This window comes from Brachyistius frenatus, unplaced genomic scaffold, assembly GCF_029030835.1.
Source record: "Brachyistius frenatus isolate BFR_SWC_R1_liver_20210118 unplaced genomic scaffold, ASM2903083v1 Contig_330, whole genome shotgun sequence".
NCBI lineage: Eukaryota > Metazoa > Chordata > Actinopteri > Embiotocidae > Brachyistius > Brachyistius frenatus.
In genome coordinates this window covers 268,477-287,797 of record NW_027210929.1, presented here as the reverse complement: position 1 = coordinate 287,797, position 19,321 = coordinate 268,477, and the positions used below count along the sequence as shown (strand labels likewise).

The following is a 19,321-nucleotide window of genomic DNA, read 5'->3' as shown; positions in this document are numbered from 1 at the left end:
CTGCATCTGTACATCTAAACATGGTATAAATCTTATGTATCAGTACTTCTGCTCGACGACTACACGACGAAGGACCTCGTCTCCGCTGGCTGCATCCGGTCGCGGCGTTGCCGTCCGGTCCTCTGACCTCCCGGCGCTTCACACCGCAGCACCACTTGGACGACTCGCCTCACTTAAGCAAAGTGCTTTTTGGGCTGATTAGCAAAGCGCTAACGGTCGCGGCTACGCATTAATCACCTGCGGGAGCCATCAGCGAGAGAGACTCAGGAGGGGGGGCGGAGGGGGAGGGGAAAGGGGAGGGTGAGGATCACTTAAAGAAAAACACCCTAATAACAATGTCCATTGAAGCGCTGAGCTGCTGTTTCCCCTGGGAAAGCTTAACCGTGCTTTCCTGCTATACAACAAGTGTGTGTGTGTGTGTGTGTGTGTGTGTGTGTGTGTGTGTGTGTGTGTGTGTGTGTGTGTGTGTGTGTGTGTGTGTGTGTGTGTGTGTGTGTGTGTGTGTGTGTGTGTGTGTGTGTGTGTGTGTGTGTGTGTGTGTGTGTGTGTGCGTGCCACTTTTAGTGTCTCTTGCGTTGCTGTGTGGCTGTTGAACGTGTGTGTGTGTGTGTGTGTGTGTGTGTGTGTGTGTGTGTTTGCATATATGTGCGGTGCCTGCGTGTCTGTCCCCCAGCCCTGTGTGTGTGTGTGTGTGTGTGTGTGTGTGTGTGTGTGTGTGTGTGTGTGTGTGTGTGTGTGAGTGTGAGTGTGTGATTTCCACCTGCAAAATGCGTTAAAGGGTCAAAAACAGCGGTCTGTTGAACTGATCAAATTTCAACTGCGGTCACAAGTCATCATCACTCACTTTGAACAAGCTCCCACACACGCACTCACACACGCACACACACGCACACACACACACACACACACACACACACACACACACACACACACACACACACACACACACACACACACACACACACACACACACACACACACACACACACACACACACACACACACACACACACACACACACACACACTCAGCTGTCCAAAGCACATTTATTCCAGTGACTTCAAGGACATCAAAAGTGTCAGAACTTTAAAACCTGCCGGAGGTAAACTCCTCTCCGTTTGAAGCTGACACAGGAGGAAGCCACACACACACACACACACACACACACACACACACACACACACACACACACACACACACACACACACACACACACACACACACACACACACACACACACACACACACACACACACACACACACACACACACACACACACACACTTGTAAAAAAGAAGCTTTTAAGCAGCAGAAGAAGCTGCCCCTTCACCCCGGCTGCCTCGCGGAGAAATGTTATGACACGTGAGGACAAAAGGCCTCGTCGTTGGAGTTGAGATTCAGAAAAGCTGCAGATTGTTCGTGTTTAAACGCCGACGCTCAGGAATAACGCGGCGGAGTGACGGCCGCCTCCTGCGAGAGATCTTGTTTTTCATATTTGCAGTGAATTGAGTCTTTGTTGATGTTTCAACACGATAAGAAGCGACAGAGAATTCCTGTTCAGACAGAAAAACATGGGGGAAGAGTTGAAGTGTCAGACGGTCGAAGTTCAACTGCACAAAATCAGGAAAGTTTAAGTTTAATGAGCTGGTAATAAACTGGTGGAGTTCATCTTTAATACGGATTATTCAATAATAAAAATTATGTTTGCAAGATGTTATTTTGGTGCTTTTAAGAAAAAAAATGGAACAAAATTCCACTAAATTACAGCACCAACATTCTTAAAACATGAATTTTAAAATGTATATCATGATGTTTTTAATAATAATTAAATATATATAAATCTTTTCTGAAATTATAAGACTTTTTGTCCCCTTTTAAATCTGCTGCAGGTGTCGGTGTTGAGTTTTCGTTTTGTCGACTCTCTCAGCGCTGACATTTCCAGTTTTTGTCTCAACCACTCGGTTTTTACACATTCAGCTGTTTTTTTCTTGTTTGTTTTTCATCTGCAGCACCAATCAGCGTTTTCCAGTAAACACGGGATCGGTGGCATTTTTTATTTTGTTGTGTTTGTCGTGCTGAATCTGCTCACTCTTTGTGTTTCCAACCAAACCGCAGCAAACATGAGTTTATTAAATATACTGTCGGTGTCAGTAAATATGTTCATTCTGTATTTATTGTTGTTCTGCCAATTTGCTTTCAGCATTTGGTGAGAATAAAAGTAATATTACAATAATAATAATAATAATAGAAAAGATTAAATACCTTTTTAAAGCACCTTTCATATATACACACTTTAAAGACTTAAGGACATAAGACAGTTTATTGTCATTGTAAAAATACAACCAAATTAACTTGGCAACTCATCAGCTCAGTGGCAATGAACGAGGTAAAAGATATATATATATATATATATATATATATATATATCTATATAGATATAGATATAGATATATCTATATAGATATGTATATTCCAAAAAACTAGGATAAAACAAGGCATCACCATGGCAGCCAAAAATAGACGTATAAAAAGTGTAATAAGTATATAAAAGATAAAACACAGGCATCAGCAGCTTTAAAGTGTCAATTTGAACATTATCATCATTATTTGGCTCAATTCTTAATTACAAAAAAGCTTTAATACTTCTTATCAGAGAAAGTCAGATTAAATGTGTCACACTTATCTACTATTTATGATCTTGTCCTGTGTGAAAATCAGAGGGAACTGTAAATGTCTCCTCGTCACCTAATTTTCAAAGATTTTTGAAGTATTTCAAGAGTCTCTGTTGACGATTTCCCCAAAATTTTGACCCAAAATCTGTTACTGTTTTAAAGAAAACAGCTACAACTCTGTAGTGGAAATCACTGCACGGGCTCAGGAACAATCTAAATTGGTGTATTGAGGAACTTAGGTGCTGATGTTGATCAAGAGACGACACTCTGAATACTACCTCGCGAAGTTTGTTGCTTCCTTGCTGAGCTCAGTTGATGTGCATCATGAACTTTTAATTGAGAATCTTTTAATTGCACCTTCTAGTTCTCTGCAGGAATAATTGATAAATAACTTTATCATCGAGCAGGTGGACCGAATCAAAGATCCTCCAAAGATGTATTTTTTGAAATTCGTAAAAAAGAAAAGAAAAAAGTTCTGACTTCAGTTTTGGGCCGTTCCAGCGAGCATCTCTTCCCTCCTCATCCTCCACACATACCTCAGGTGCAGCGAGGGGTAATCTGTGACAGATGCGGCGGGGAAATGAAAACACAGAGGCATTAGTGGGGATGGGTGGGTGGGGGGGTGGGTTGTGAGACCTGTCAGAGCCGTGCTCATTGTGCACGGCCGTGAGGACAGTTGTTCCAACAGGTTAATTGTCCGCTCCCACCCCCCACACGCACACACACACACACACACACACACTGAAATCACCCCGTCCCAGATATCTTTGGTGGCGTGAAGACATCTTGTGACATCCAGCGTTCCAGACCGGTGACTTAGCCTTTCTCCTCCAAACCCCCACCTGCTTGCCGCCAGCCAACACGCTCCTGCTGACAGGGTCCACTCTGTCTGGCCCCCAGCTGTTTGGCCACAGATGGGTGGCTTCCTGTCAGAGTCTTTTCCAGATGTAAAGCTCCCCCCTCTCCCCTTACCCTCCCTTTCTTTCACTTGCCTTTCTTCTCATCTCTTTCCCTTCCCCTTCAGTGTTTTGTGTGTCCGTCCCAAAGCATCAAAGCTCATATCTGCAATCCTGCGAAGGCCTTTCGTCCATTTTTTTTCCTCCTTTTTTTTTTTTTTTTCCTCCTTTTTGAAGCATTTCAAGGATCTCTGTTGACGATTCCCCCCCCCAAAAAAAATTGACACAAAATCTGGTAACGTTTTTAAAAACAGACACTATTGTGTAGTAGATATCACTGTGTGCTCAGGAACACTGCAGGGGGGCAGTATTTTGCAAGAAAATGTTTCTTGCTTTTCTCTCAAAACCTCACTTAAAATGCAGAAGTTATTGTAGAACACCTGATGCACCATGCACTCTATCAAGAAGGCCTGAATCACATATTTTTCATTGCATAATACATATTAAAAAAACTCAAAGGGACACAGTAAAATAATTTGCACAGGACACACAACATTAGTGATACAAATACAGGTCTAAAAATTCTTCCCACCCTTCCCTCTGCTTTCTATTCATTGTTTTTTTTTTTTATTTTTTTTTAATAATCTGTCCTCCACATCCCTCTGCAGAGTCAAGGTGACACAGACAGGACCACTCTGGCATATGTCTTAACAATAGCCGCAAGCGTTAAAATATTAACTTGCTCCACCTCATTAAGGCACTCTCAGTCATAAAGCCCTTCTGTGAGGTGGCATCATAAACCGCAGTCCAACCCCTGGCCTCCCAGCCGCGATGCGCGTCAAGGCTAAAGCAGCAGCAGGATGCCCCCCCTCCCCCGGAGCCTTCACAAAGGCCAGTATGGCATCGTTAATGGTGCATGTTGGCTTAAGATCGACCCGCAGCTTAGCAGGAGATGCTCTATGAAATGGCGTCTATTGAGACTGGGGGGGGGGGGGGGGCTAGTGTTTTGTGCGTGTGCGTGTGTGTGTGTGTGTGTGTGTGTGTGTTGAGGTGACTCCATCAGTGTGTGTGTCGCAGTAAAGAGGAGGATAAGTTTCAAACGTGTTTTCACAGATAATGTTAAGAAGCTTCAAGAATAAAAGGATTCCTGAAGTCTTTCAGAAAGTGTTTTACTCTTAAGGACGAGTTAAAGTTGTAAAGAATCTTTGTTTGGTCTTTTGGTGTTTTTCCACCAAAAGAACTCCATCATCTGTGGCAGTAAAAAAAAAACTAATACGGACTCTGAAGTGGATGCAAATAGCATGATTGAGGTAAAAACAGAGTTTACTTACAGGACAGAAGACAAGTAAGCAACAGGTAGGCGACCAACAATAGGTAAAGTCGAAGAAATGGGTCTGAAACACTGGAGATTAGAGGCATGTTGGATCCTCTGGCAGGAGAACCACACAGCCTGGGTGTGCAGGTGTGGTGAGGGTGCAGGTGTGCAGGTAGGTGCGGCTATCGATGAGGGGAAAAGGTGCACATTAAGGACGTTTGGTGGGCAATTTAGAAATGACGCCGTAGTTAAACGGAAGTTGTACGCGATTCGTGTCGCTGCCGTTGGAAACAACACGGAAGTTGGAAGAACTGGAAGTTGGAAGCCGCTGATCAAGGAACCGGTCCATGATGTCTCGACTGGAGGCGAACTTCTGGTAGATGCTAGATGATTGAAGAGGAGCTCACCCTCGATGAGCCAGCGAGGTTCCTGGATGGACGGTCCATAGCTGCCGTGACAGCAACCTCTGAGCAGATCGCTGATCGACTTTGGAAATATGCCGGTGTGTAACGGGTTTGCTGAGCCGGGCAATTCGTGGTCTCTTCCATGAGTCCGGGTTCTGGTGAAGGAGAAGCAACCCAGAACGTTTTCAGTGTTCTTGTTTAATGCATTTTGTTTAGCCGTTGGAGGGTGAAAGGCTGACGGTGTTCTGATGAAGATCCAGAATTTATTTCCAAACTCTAGAGGTAAACCGGGGACCTGAACCAGTCAGGAAGGCTTTGCACTGCAGTTTCAATCCTTTAAGAAGCAGAACTTTTGCAGAAAAAAACCTATCTCCAGTTGTCAGAAGGGTGGTGTTACCCTCAGAGAGGAAGAGGAGGGTGAAAAAGTGCTGGGAGCTGTGAGAGCAGAGATGATGAGGGGCACAAAGGGGCAGCAGAAAGCTGACAGTTGATGGGTTGACATGAACTTCCTTCTTCACTGTGGATCAGTGATGACCGTTGAGAAAAGACCGGTTTCCCCACTAGGAATCCTGCAATAAGGGTCTGGGACACAAATACTATTGGCAGAGGAGTCTGTCGTAAATTACTGGTGAAGGTGATGAATAATCTGGTGTCTTTCTAGAAGAAAGTCTTGTGACCTTCTTTCATCCTTCCTGATCAAATCATCTGTGTTTCTGATTTTAAGAAGGATCTGATCCTTCATCCATCTTATGCCCTTCGTCTCCTATGTCCTTCATTACCGTCTCTTTTCCTGCTTCCCTCCTCGTGTCTCCTCACTGATCTCTCTTTGAGGCTCCGCCCCCTCTCTGTGGACCATGGCAAGGAATCACCCCAGGTATCGATTGTCTCCCCGAGTGTCAATCGATACTATTTCCTTTCTCTTCTTCCTCCTCCTCCTCCTCCTCCTCGTCCTCCTCCTCCACCTTCACCTTTCTCCAGCCTCTTTTTAATTGAACCTCGTCCAGGATGCAGTGCGACAGATCAGTAAAGTCTCAATTTCAGTCGACAAGCGGGAGGATAAAAACTGAGTTTATTTGGTCAGTAGTCGGGATGTATGGCTGGGAAGGGAAGGAGATGCAAAAATACCAAAGCAGCGAATGCAGAATCCAGCAGAAGGAGGGCAGACAGAGGAAACAAAAGGTCTGTGAGTCACAACCGGAGGGCCGGTGTGTGCTCTGGGACTGACGGGGTAATCAGGAGAAAGTGTGCAGGTGGAGGGTCAGTCGACTGGCAAAAAAAAGTTACAAGGCCTCTTCTTATCTTGTTTTACAGCAAGTACAAAATCACTGTAGGCAAGAATCAATCATGGAGTCAGTCTGGTTCTCTACATTTCTTCCAGGAGACTTGTAGAGCTGACTTGTAGAGCTTTCGGGAAGACGAGGCATCGACCTGTTGGGACAGCAGAGGTCAGCTAAAGCCACAACTTTTATTATTTTACATACTATAACTCTTTTTAGCTCAACTTGTCAGGTTTGAATTCTGGAGAAAGGCCAACAGTGAGGACAGCTTTTGAGCAAAGGAGCAAATGACGAGTTTAGAATGACGGGTGATATCAGTGATCATTCGGGGATATGAAATGAAGAGAAATTTGCAGATGATTGCGAGGATGAGGCACCAAACTGTCCCCACAGTTGTGGCCAAAGCAAATGAATCTCATGATGTATTAAAAGGTGTCAAATCCTCATAAAAAAAAAGATAGGCAACAAAAGTCTGCTGTCCTCAGTTCGGTCATAAAATATCTGAGGTTGCTTCATTCTGATGATTGTCAGAGTGACGACCTTTCCACGCTTTCAGTCGTTTGTCTTAAGAGGTCCGTCAGAGTTGGTTGGCAGCAGCTGAGGAAGTCTTAATGATTAAACGAGGCTACCGTCCTCGGAGTTCCCTTTTTTCTTTTTGCCGAGCAGCCTGGACTCATCTCGAGGCCTTCACTTTAGATTTGAGAGCACAACACGCTTGCAGTGTCGGGTTGAAAATGTGTAGCCTGGTTTTACCAGACCCAAATTTAATGCATTAATATCTATGAAGGTGTAGTTGACCGATCAGTGACGTTCCCACCCTTAAATTTCCTCAACCTTTAGAAAGTACGACCTCCTGAGGAGAGAACTGTTTTAGGGGGTGGAATTATCTACAATAATAATTGACACCCCGGTTCCTCAAAAGTTCCCTGAATGGACTCGTTTCTGCTGGTGCACACTGTGATAAAAGCAGCAAACAATCCTGAAACATCAAATTAATTCAAGCACCTGTGTTCATGAGCACAAATCCACACAGTGTCGCCTGGCAACACGGTGGTCGATGTTTTTAATTCTCTGGTCGTAAACATTTTTCGGTCCTGCCCCCATTTTACCCTGAATCTCTGTAACCTCCCGCCGACAGCCGCCTCTCAAAAAAGTGAAATATATTCTGCTAATCCTCGCAGTATGAAGCTCGCGCTGCGTTTCTTAACACAACAGCTGTTCGTCCAAAAAGAAAAAGTCCCGTCCCGTCCCCCTCCGCCGTCTCTGTGTCCTCTCCACCCTCCGCTCCTCCCGTCTCCACCTCTTCCCTGTCACTGATCCCCGGCCCTTTGTGCGCCTCCTTCCCTTCTCCCTCAGCCATTGCGAGGGGATTAACTCCCCAAGTGTCAATCAATACTGTTTTCCTTTCTCTTTTCACCCCCTCCACCACCACCTCCACCACCAACACCACCTCTCTCCAGTCTTTTAATTGAGCGTTGAGTCTTGTGAGGCGGGGGCGGATGGTGTTTTCTTCCAGCTTCCATTCCAACATTTGATACCTTTCCTTTTCCCTCTCCGCCTCTTTTTATTCCTCCTTCGGCCTGTTTGCTCAACTCTGGGTCGCTTGAATTTGGAACTGGAGAAGAAGAAACGCCAGAGAGAATTAAGATGGACGGAAAAGAAACGGAGAGCAGGAGAAAGGTGTGAGAGTTCGAATGTCTTCACTCTTTCAACAACTTGTTTTGTTTGCATATATTTTGTCACACGCAGATGAAAAGGTGCGAAATCTGGTTGATGTGTTAGTTCAGTGAGGTGAAAAATGCCCGCTGGGAACAACTTTAATTGTGACTGCTGTCATGGCATGAAGCAAAACAAAACAAAAAAAGAAGTTCAATCAGGAAACCGTCGTATTTACATCCACGTACCTTGAATGCACTGTGACCCTTTCATGTTTCTTTTTCAAAGGGGGCCAGATATTTACTTTCTACTTTCCGAAAGTGATTTCATTTTTCATTTTGCCACTATTTGACATTTTTTTTCCTTGTGTTTTGTGTGTGATCAAAGACTTGACAGCTTTCACAGAGAAAGTGCTGAAACTTTTTTTTTTTCCCCTCTCTTCCCCCTCTATAGGAGCAGGAAGGGAGATGAAACAAATAGTCTTTTGAAAACTCAACTTTCAAAAGGAGCCGTCAAACACGCGACGCCTCACATCAAATCTGCTTTATCCTTGAGTAAACGTTAACACACGAGGAGGGTCATTAAAAGGGCCGCGTTAAAGAAGTCGGTGTCGCTTACAAGGTCACGTGATATATTTAGTATAAAGTACATTTTGCAGAACATTAATTCCATCAGTACAAACAGCAGTCGGGTCACACTCACTCAGCTGCTGCTATCAGCTTCTCTTTTCCAGGAAGGAAGACTTTTAACGCGACTAATCTGCAACAAACGTGAATGTCTTTCAACAAAATTACCCAGAATAGAGAAAAATATATCAAAATTAAATAAGTGGAATGTAGATAAAACTAATATATGAGGTTCGATCCGAAAAGTTCCAAGAATATTACTGTTGCTGTAATAAAAAAAGTTTCACACGTTGTGACCACTGGACCTGAAACTGGAGCAGAGAAACGTCCGATTTTGGAATTCAAACTCTGTAAACGGTCGACAGAGACCCTTGAAATGCTTTCAGAAAGTCTACGGCGATGAAGCGATCGAGCCGGGCGAGGGTGTTTCTGAGTGACGTTCAACGTGGCCTGTTGTATGGCGCAGCGAGGTGAATAATTTGAGATCGTTTTCACGACTTTTCACCTTTTCCTGATGATGTAACAGCAGATAGCAGGACAGGAAACACGGGGTTAACGCCGCAGGTTTACGTGACAGAGGTACGAGGCTGGTCTCGTATGAAGGTCGCATGTCTGCGCTCCCGACAGGATGCCCCCGTACGCCGATGTCTTTATCGCATCCATCTGACTTCCTGAGGGAATACATTTTGATCCCTTTTTTTTCGTCGGCGGCCGACACCTCCAGCTGAACGCGGCCGACCACTATCACGTCATCTCCATGTGGTATTCTGTTTCTGAGGTCAGCAACAAGCACTCCGAATTGGCGTTATCACGGCACATCTCACCTCTCCTTTGATTCTGGACCTTCTCCTACTTAGTCTAACGTTACAGCGAGCTTAAGACCGCCTCAGTTCCCCCCGCGGCGCTGACAAGCAGCCGCATTAGCGTTAACTGGCTCTCAGAGGATTCAAGCTTGGCTGAGCTAAAACACTGCCTGGTTAGTGCCCAGCCTTTTAAGAACCCTGATAACAATCAATGGAGGATCAATAAAAATCAATGCAAGCTGATGGGCAGAGGGCCTTTTTTTTCTTTTTCCTCTTACAGGTCAGCTGGGATTGTGGGTCGCTTATCAGACCATCAGCAGCATCACTGGACCATTAAACCCCGGCAGGGTCTCCCGGGAGACGACTCCGAGTTAGAAAACAGATGTGTGAGTGAATCACCTGGTTGATGGTGATCCCCATGTTTGTAGGACCTTGTGTCTTTGTGTGTGGAGAGAGGCGGGGGAAGAGAGGAGGAGAGGGGGGGCTCGAACAAAACAAATACGCATTAGATAGATAAACTGGGAGATGGGGGTTTATGGAGTACTTTATTTATTCAGTACCACAGACTGTATGTAAAAGTGTTTGTAGCTTCCGGGTCTGACAAATGAGGTCGATGCAGAAGTGTCTTCAGCTGCAATACCACTGAGTGCCACTAGAGGTCGGCTCCAAAAAGCCTCCGGCTCCATAGACTCCCATTCAACTTCTCTCATCAAATACAAAGTCAATAAAATGTCTCCGGCAGTTATCTCGGTGTTGTTAGCTAAAGTCACTCCTTCTTATTACTTTTCTGGAGGTCCATCAGAAAATAATCCCTCATTCATTAGAAAATAAGATTCAAAAAGACCTGTTTTTGGGGGCGTGTCTGATTTGATTGACAGGCCTGTGGTGCAGTCAGGTTACAGCTATCGGTGGGCAGGACGTAGTATCGTCGGGTTTCCAATCAGATCAGTCAGATCCACCGCTGGCTCCTCCCCCAGCTCGTCCAAATATGGTCACTTCCTGCTACAAACCGCTCCGAACTAGCAAAGATGGTGACGGACAGAATCTGAACTGGAGGTTTCATAACATTCACAAACCAACGGGTGACGTCACTGCTGGATGACCCTTTCATGTAAACTGTGTTCTCATTCTGCAAGATGGTTTTAGAAGTTATCTGAGAGATTCAGGGTAAAAAAATTAAGGTGAAAATGAAAAATTACCAAGTGTCTTTTCGTTCTCTCTCTCATCCCGATGAGGTAAAGAGTTGAACACACACAGGCTTGAAACAGTAGAAAATGTTGGCACGGCACTTCCTGCAGTGGAAACCGAAAACTGCCACAAACTGCTGGAGCAGCAAAAACAAATATGGAAGAACCAATATCACGACACGAAAAACCCATCCAATAACTGATGGGAGACAGAAAGAGGAAAACAACACCGGCCCGCTCTGTAGAGGCCCGCCGCAACTTTCCAGCTTTGAATCCAACGGAGGGTAAAACACCAACAATGGTGTGATATTTTATACTTCAAAACAAGAACACAAAGCCGGACGGCTCCGTTCAGGTTCACCAGCGAACCCGACGGGTCGACTTCATCAGCGACAGGACGATCCGACAGCTGCTGCGTTTGCGTTTCTGCTCTTTCCGTGTGTGTTTGGAAGAAGGGGTTCTGCAGATAAACACCTTTTGTTCACAGCTTCTTTAATCGGTGCCGTTAAAAGCAGCCGAATCAGCTCTTAGCAGCTCCCGTTGGAAAAGCACCAGACGCTGCACAGACAGCGGTCACTGGATGACCGGGTTCCCGAAGACAACTTTTAAAACGGGATTATTCTCAGGGAGGTTCTGGCCGAACTTTCGCGTTTACAAAGTTGTTGACTAAAATCCGATTCTGGCTGCAGCCTGCAGAATGTAAGTGGACGTAGATGATGGATGGAGGGAAATAATGCGCTGCTAGCTGACCTCATTTTTTTTTTAACAAAACGTATGGAAAGTGCAGCGAATAACCACGGAGCAAACCGCACGTTACGTCGACGCGGGCGCGCGCACACACACACCACACAATGTTCCTTTGTACATACAAAACACGCAAAAAAAAAGGGTTCAGGTCGACTTCCATCGAACCATCTGAGCTGTAAATACACACACACACACACACACACACACACACACACACACACACACACACACACACACACACACACACACACACACACACACACACACACACACACACACACACACAGATTAGAGCCAGCTGCAGGTTGCAGATGTGCATGCATGTGCTTGTACCCCCTTTAAATTCTGCAGGACGAACACAGAGTTTATTCACATACATGCCACAAAATGTTCATGCACACACAAACACGGCAGTTTAGTCACGCATGTTTGATTTATTCAGTCTGCATGTAGCAGATATTTATCAGTCTGTTACGTAAACGCTCGTTCCGAGATGTTCTAGCACGCGAGACCGTCCACTGTGTCGTTTTTTTTTTTTTTTGGTATCCATCACTTCGGGGGTAATTTAACGATTTACAGTTTGATGACTGATTTTTGTCCACCACAACACACAATAACTAAAAACTAGCACACACACGCATGCACATTCACCATTTTAATTCCTTCATTTCCTCCAAACCAGCAGAACATGTTTATACTCCAACTGTGGCGAATTTACACTCAGGAGGCAGCTCTGTTTTAACTTTGTCATCATTTGGGGGAGCATGTTGTTACAGTGAAGCCATTTGTTTCAGGCCTGTGTGTGTGTGTGTGTGTGTGTGTGTGTGTGTGTGTGTGTGTGTGTGTGTGTGTGTGTGTGTGTGTGTGTGTGTGTGTGTGTGTGTGGTGGACAGATGCGGGCCTGATTGGATCCAGGCCCACCGAGCTGATTAGAGTGATAAAATGGGTCAATCTGCGACGGCGGGCGCGTATAATTCATGGGGTTTTAATAAAGCCCCCCCCCACACACACACACACACACACACACACACACACCTCCGAGGCTCACGGTCGGAGCGTGCTGGGAATTATTCCGGAGAGAAAAATGGGAATAAGTTGAGCTCATTAAGCACGAATTAGCACAACGTTTAGAGCGGCATGTAGCGCGGCGTCCTCTCATCGTGCCTCATACTGTCCCCGAACATGCAGCACAGCCGCTGCGAGTCTTTTGAAATGAAACCAGAATATTTATCCACTGGACCCTGAGAATTATGCTGACCTCATGCGTTTCAGTAAAAGTGCTCCCATCACGTCATTTTGTCTACAGCACATGTGGGATGATTGTCTTGATTGACATCTGCTGCCGTTGAACACCTGCATTTGAACAAATACCTGAGCAGTTGTAGAATATAGGCTAATTATAATGTGGAGCAGAAGCAGTGCCGGGATCAGCTGGTGGCCTCAGGCTGATTTATCACAGATAAATACCAAAGACGGTGGACGGAGTTTCAAATCATTCATTTCTTTGGACACAGAAATGACCATATTTGGACGAGCTGGGGGAGGAGCAAAGGAATGGGTCTGAATGAGAACCAGAGGACACCAAGCCCCGCCCACCTGCATGCAGAAACCTGACTCTCCTCCAGGCCTGTCAATCAAACAAATGCTGCTTTTTGAGCTATAATATCCAACTATTGAGGGATTATTATCAGATGGACCTCCAGAAAATGAATAAGAAGGAGTGACTTTAGCTAACAACACCGAGATAACTGCTGGAGACATTTTATTGACTTTGTATTTGATGAGAGAAGTTGAATGGGAGTCTACGGAGCCGGAGGCTTTTTGGGCCCGGCCTCTAGTGGCACTCGGTGGTATTGCAGCTTAATGCACTTCTGCATCGGAACCATTTTTCAGACCCAGAAGCTACGAACACTTTTATTTACAGTCTGTGGTCCAAACTAAAAGGTTTTTCAAAATTTAAGAGAGTCAGAGAATTTTGTTTTAAGTCTAAAAGTCTTCAGCCGTGTTTCTGTTTTAATGTGAGTTTATAGCAACTTCTTCATCACTTCATTATTTTTTGGTGTCGCACACATCTTACGAATGCCATCATGTCGAATGCTGCTTCTTCAGCTTCTCACACCTGAAATTTAAGACTCCAGTTCAAACGTTTTGCTCACGGAGAGTGTCGGCGTCCCTCCAGGTGACGTCCAGGTGTTGTCATGTATCACCTTTGATGCTTCCACCTGCGTCTAAGTGCCCTTCTTCTTCTGTCTTTTTTAAAAAAATGTATTTATTTAAAGCTGAAGGAAGTGGAGGGAAGCTGCTGTGGATTAACTGTAAACACAAAACACACAAGTATCAGATGGTCGAGAGGAGAAACAGAATACGAGGTGATAAGACTTAAGCCTCTTATCTCACCTTAAGATTCCCATCATGCCGTGCTCTCTCTTGTTTTTTTTTTTTTTTTAAAAACAAGTGTGTCTCAGAGGAAGTTAAAGGTGGCGGCGTGTTTGGAGGTGACGCTCTGATCTTAGCAGCTCTTCACAGTTTTATAATCGGTGATCTTCACCCTCCAAACTGAAAGCAAAGGAAGAAAGCTCTTGGCCCATTTTTTCGAGGGCCAAACCAAACAAACTAAAAAGAGCTGGAAGGAGAGTGACGGAGCACGGAGAAGCCTGTGGGTGAAACAAGACGGAGAACAATGGGGCAAAGGTTCCCGTCACGGAAAGGCTCGCAGGGGAGGAAGAGGCCGGCCCGGGTCGGGTCGGGTCTGCTCTGTTATCATAACAGCGGCTAAAGCAGCGCTAATGTGGGAAACCAAACAGAAGATGTGAGCACAGATAAATATTCACTGTTTTATAATCACAGCTGGCTCCATCTATTATATTTTTTCCCTGTCTCAACTTAAAGGTCCCATATTTAACATTTTTACTGGGGTTTTATTTTCAGTCTTGAAAGTGTTTTTGTGGTTTTAAGAATCCCCCAAAAATCCATCTTAATATAGTTTTACGTCCTTTCTGGAGCTCCACCAACAACGAGCTGTTTTCTGTCTTTAAGATGCATTGAGGTCATTGACCCTCTCTTCTGATTGGCTGATTCTTTTCCGAGTGAGACACTCCCCAGACCAATCACAGGTTTTCTTTTTTATCTTGTAGCTTGCGAGCTCCACGACAGAATGACCGCGCTGTGATTTCTTCGGCATAAAAGTTAAGACTTCGGGCCGCGCTGAGGACGGACATGTGACGTGTGAGTGTGAGTTTGTGACCTCACAAACTTACAAAAGTCCAAAACCGGACTGTTGCTGAATACGAGTTGTGTGTATTTCTACGTGCACTGAGTGTTTTGACATTTTTGCAGCACTAGACATGCTTTAAAATTAAAATAAAGAAAAAAAAGAAAAGCTGAATTTATATAATACGGGACCTTTAAGTCATTTAAGATTTCGGCCACCTGACTGAAACAAACCACCATTTTGCTACAAACTTTATTATATTCAGTTTGCATCTCAATGTGATGTAAAAAATAAAGATGACATTAATATTAAACCCTATGAAGTATGATCACACTGTATAACAGTATATTATATTATATTTAAATCTGTAATTTCACTGAAATCACTCATAACATCTTTAATTCACATTTTATAACAAAGACGTGTCTGTTAAAACATTTAAAACAGTTTCCTTCCCACTTTATTTTCATCAGGCTGCTCGAAAGACATTCAGTTTATCTACGTTTAGACAGAAATATATTATAATATATTACATATATTACAGCTTTAACGGCAGAAGTTTGCATTGGGTTTCTAAAAAAAAAAATCCCCCAGTCTGATCCCGATGACATCACTATGACCTCATCGTGGCAGCGGCATCGTGTGTTCGTTCAGCAGCTGGTTTCGTTTTAACACAGTTTCGAGGGCCCCCCCCCTCCCCCCCGACTCCTTCCGCCTCCTCCTTTGGACCTTCTTATGACAAAATCAAAAAAAAAATCTAAATACTGATGATTCAATAAGAGGAAACAGGATTAGACCCTCCGTCGGCCGCCCACATGTTTGCCAACCTATTTGTTTGGGAAATCGGACGTGAAATAAGATGAACCGCTGTCAGCTGACGTGAGACACGGTTGAGGCGCTCGAAGACCGATGGACGGCGGCCGTTATCAGCTGCTATCGAAAGGCTGCCTCTCAGCGGCTAATGCTAATCCCCAGAACGGATGCTGCTACATGCACACCAGCTATCCTTCACCGCTGCGTTAGGTCGTATCGATAACACCCCCATACCTCCACCACCACCCCCCTTCCCTTCTCCCCCCCCCCCCCCCGCCTGATAATGGCCTTCAGGGGGAATAATTCATGATGCGAGGCTGAGCTTAAAGTGATGCACGGCAGCATCACGCAGGAAATGAATGTTGAGCTTAGAAAAGAAGGAACAATAACCATCAGAGTCAAGGGATGGTCGTTAAATAAACGTTATTCAAGACTTTCAAACTGAGCGTGACGTTTAAAGATGCAGTTTGTGCGCGTTTGTAAAACAGTTATCGTGATCGTGGCGTTAGTGAGAGATTGTGAGGCTCTAGTTTAGTTAAACTGGTCCGATTGTGTTGTTTTATTTAAAACAATCGCAGAAGCTCATTCACCGATATCTTCTCAGGATTTTTCCTACATTTCTTCCTTAATAAAAGTCCTTAGAAAAGTCAAATTCACGGCGTGTTCTCAAACCGTTCCCAAGTGAATACAACAGAAACACTGAAACCTTTTGTTTAGTTCGTGATGTGTTTCTTTCATGACATTAATTTGAATTGTATATAGAGGATCTCACTGTAAAAGTCCAATCAGGTAATTCACAAGCCTCGGTCTGTTGTCAAGTCAACTTTATTTATAAAGCACCTTTTCGTGCAAAGTTGCAATACAAAGTGCAATAAAACAATAAAACATACAACAAATTTTAGAACAAATAAATGAAGAAAAAAAAGGTGATAGAAAATAAGTGACACGGCAAAGAAGGCAACATATAAAATAGTATAAAGTATATATAAAATAAATGACTACGTTATAAAGGTGTCAGAAGATTTCTGAAACAGAAGGTTTCTTTTAACTTTTAGTGTCGTTATGTCAGTATTTTAAACTTCAGTATTTTATATTCTAGCTTTGAAACTACCCGTTGGTTAAAAACTCAGCTTTTCCCAGATTCACTTTTTTTTTTTTTTTTTTTTTATTCGCACACATCTGCGGCTCCGTCCCGATCACAGTTTTCAGTTTGTGACAGTTAAAAAAAAAAAAAAAAAAATTCACCACAGTTCTGCTTGAAATCCTTCTCGGTTCACAGACCGTGACTTTACAGTGCAGATGAAAAGTTTTAGTCACGCTTTCCGACTGCAGTCGCACTGATTGAAATTCTTTCTTTGTCCTCTTTAGTTCATTTTACGTCTGTAATTCTTAATATAACAGATTATATCCTCCACCTGGAGTTCACCTGTCCGTTTGACGGTCAGTGGACCAAAACCACTTCGTTAGCGTTTGAATTTTTTTTACGACACTTAAAAAAGTTGTGTAACTCAAATTACGCGCGCGAGTTAAAGTGTTGTTTTCACGCTGTATTCGATCCTCCCAACCACCCCTAAACTTCCTCCTTACACCGCCCGTGTCGCTCTTTTAAACCTCGTCAGCTGACGTCTTCCTTCGCTCCCGTCATAACTACCGCCGCCACCAGAGGTCGCTTTTCGCTTTGGGCGGCTCACGCTGGCTCCTACAGAATATTTGGGACAGAAACGAGACGATAATGGCACTTTTCTGTCGTTAGTTAACGGTCAGATCAGGTGATTTAGTTCTTCAAAACCAGACGGTGTCGAGTACGGAGGACGGCGACATGTAGGTGAGTCATTCAACGTTCTTTTGTGTGCTTTTATATATTGTGATGCAAAAAAAACTAAACTAAATGGATCAGATGCGTAGTTCGGTACCTCGGTCTGGACTTTCAGGTGTGAAAAAGAAATCCAGCGAGAGCTGACCAGACATTTAAAAGTCCGGTCAACTTTAAATGTTTCAGACTAGAAAATAATGGAATATTTACATTTAAAAACGTATTTGATACACGTTCGTCTCCATCTTCTCTTATTGCTGCTGCAGCTTCTAATAAAAAGAAGAAAGCACCGGGAAGTCCCAGATTCAAACACCACACGATGCATAACTGTGTGTTAAGTGTGTGTGTGTGTGTGTGTGTGTGTGTGTGTGTGTGTGTGTGTGTGTGTGTGTGTGTGTGTGTGTGTGTGTGTGTGTGTGTGTGTGTGTGTGTGTGTGTGTGTGTGTGTGTGTGTAAGGCCACAGCGGTCTCATTATGGCGGCCGTGTGATGCTCGTGGTTTGCAGACCAGACAAATCTTCTCTCATTGATCGGCCTCCCCGAGCGTGACTTCTGGAAACATGCGTATCGATTCGCAGATCTTTTTGTTTGTCCGTCTCTGTCTGTTTCCGAGTCCTCAACCAGGAAACAAAAAGAATTTAAAAAAAAAAAGTGATGATTAACCCGGAGGTGGAGTGTGAAAGTGGAGACCCGGAGCAGAGGCTCTGATGCAACACGTTGAGTCTGAGGTAGACATAAAAGGAATGAAATCAAAAACGCGATCAGGAGGACGTTTGAGTGGAGCTGAAATCAAAGCAAACAGGAAGTGGAAGATGTTCGATGATCCTGCGTTTGAATCTCAGCTGAATTCAAACTCAGTGAACGATTTTCTTTAAAAATCTGCTTCCTGCTGTTTAGTGTGATGGCAGCCGCAGTGTCCCTCCCCCCTCGGAGCTGTGTGTGTGTGTGTGTGTGTGTGTGTGTGTGTGTGTGTGTGTGTGTGTGTGTGTGTGTGTGTGTGTGTGTGCGTGTGTGCGTGGAGCGAGGCGGTAAGAGGAAGGAGCACCGGAGGGCTGAATATTGGCATCGGGTGTCGGTTGGCTGGTGTTTCCGTGCATGACCAGGCATGAGACGACGAGCTCAGAGCTGAGACTGAGAGGATTATTGGCTGCCGTTGGACCTTCCAAAGTCAGGGTCAAAGGTCACGCGACGGCTCCAGGACAGGCAGAGGGCGAGAGGAGGACGATGGCGCTTTTGTTTACGCGTCTCGTTTTTGTGTGCGGGGGAAGCGCACGCGAGTCGAAAGCACACCGCGTTTACTATTATTAAGATTATTTTTTTATTTACACGTGACCTTCAGCAGACTCATTCACAACGTGTCGTGTACGTGGTCGGTGGTGGTTCCAGAAATCACGCCCGGTAACGTCAGGCGAAAAATGTGCGTCATGATCGGTGTCAACGCAACATAAGTCTGGTGTTGTCTCTGTTTTGGTCTCCACCGAGCTGCTGAAAGCTTCACTGTGATGAGGTTGCCAACTTTCTGTCTCTAAATGAACACGTAGATATGTGGAAGAGATGTGAGACCGAAACGAGCTGAAAGACGCTAAAAGATTCTTACTCAAGAAGGTTGTTTTTTTTGCTGTGTATGCGTGCGTCATTTTTCAGGGTTTTTTTGTGGGGTTTTTTTGCAGCGTTTGCAGTATTTTGAGATTCTTTTCAAATTTTAACCTTTCAATTACGCAAAAATGTAACTGTGCACAAAACCAAGCACCGAGTTTGAACCAAGTGCCGTTCCCTCCGACTCCACTGAGCTGCTCGACAGCTGAGCAACACTTGGTGATTTTGATCTGAAAGAAAATCTGGATGTCCTGTTTGACAGGCGCGTCCTTCGAGGCCCCAAATCAAAGTCTGGACATTTGAAGA

At 44.5% G+C, this 19,321-nt stretch overlaps 1 long non-coding RNA gene across 1 annotated transcript in view; it reads left to right on the top strand.

Annotated features, from left to right (window-relative positions):
• Positions 1 to 4,575: 4,575 nt before the first annotated feature.
• LOC138635815 (uncharacterized) overlaps positions 4,576 to 19,321 on the top strand; it is a 59,726-nt gene continuing 44,980 nt past the window's right edge. The window contains exon 1 of the long non-coding RNA XR_011312180.1: positions 4,576 to 4,612. This is a non-coding gene — a long non-coding RNA (uncharacterized lncRNA). The remainder of the gene's footprint in view (positions 4,613 to 19,321) is intronic.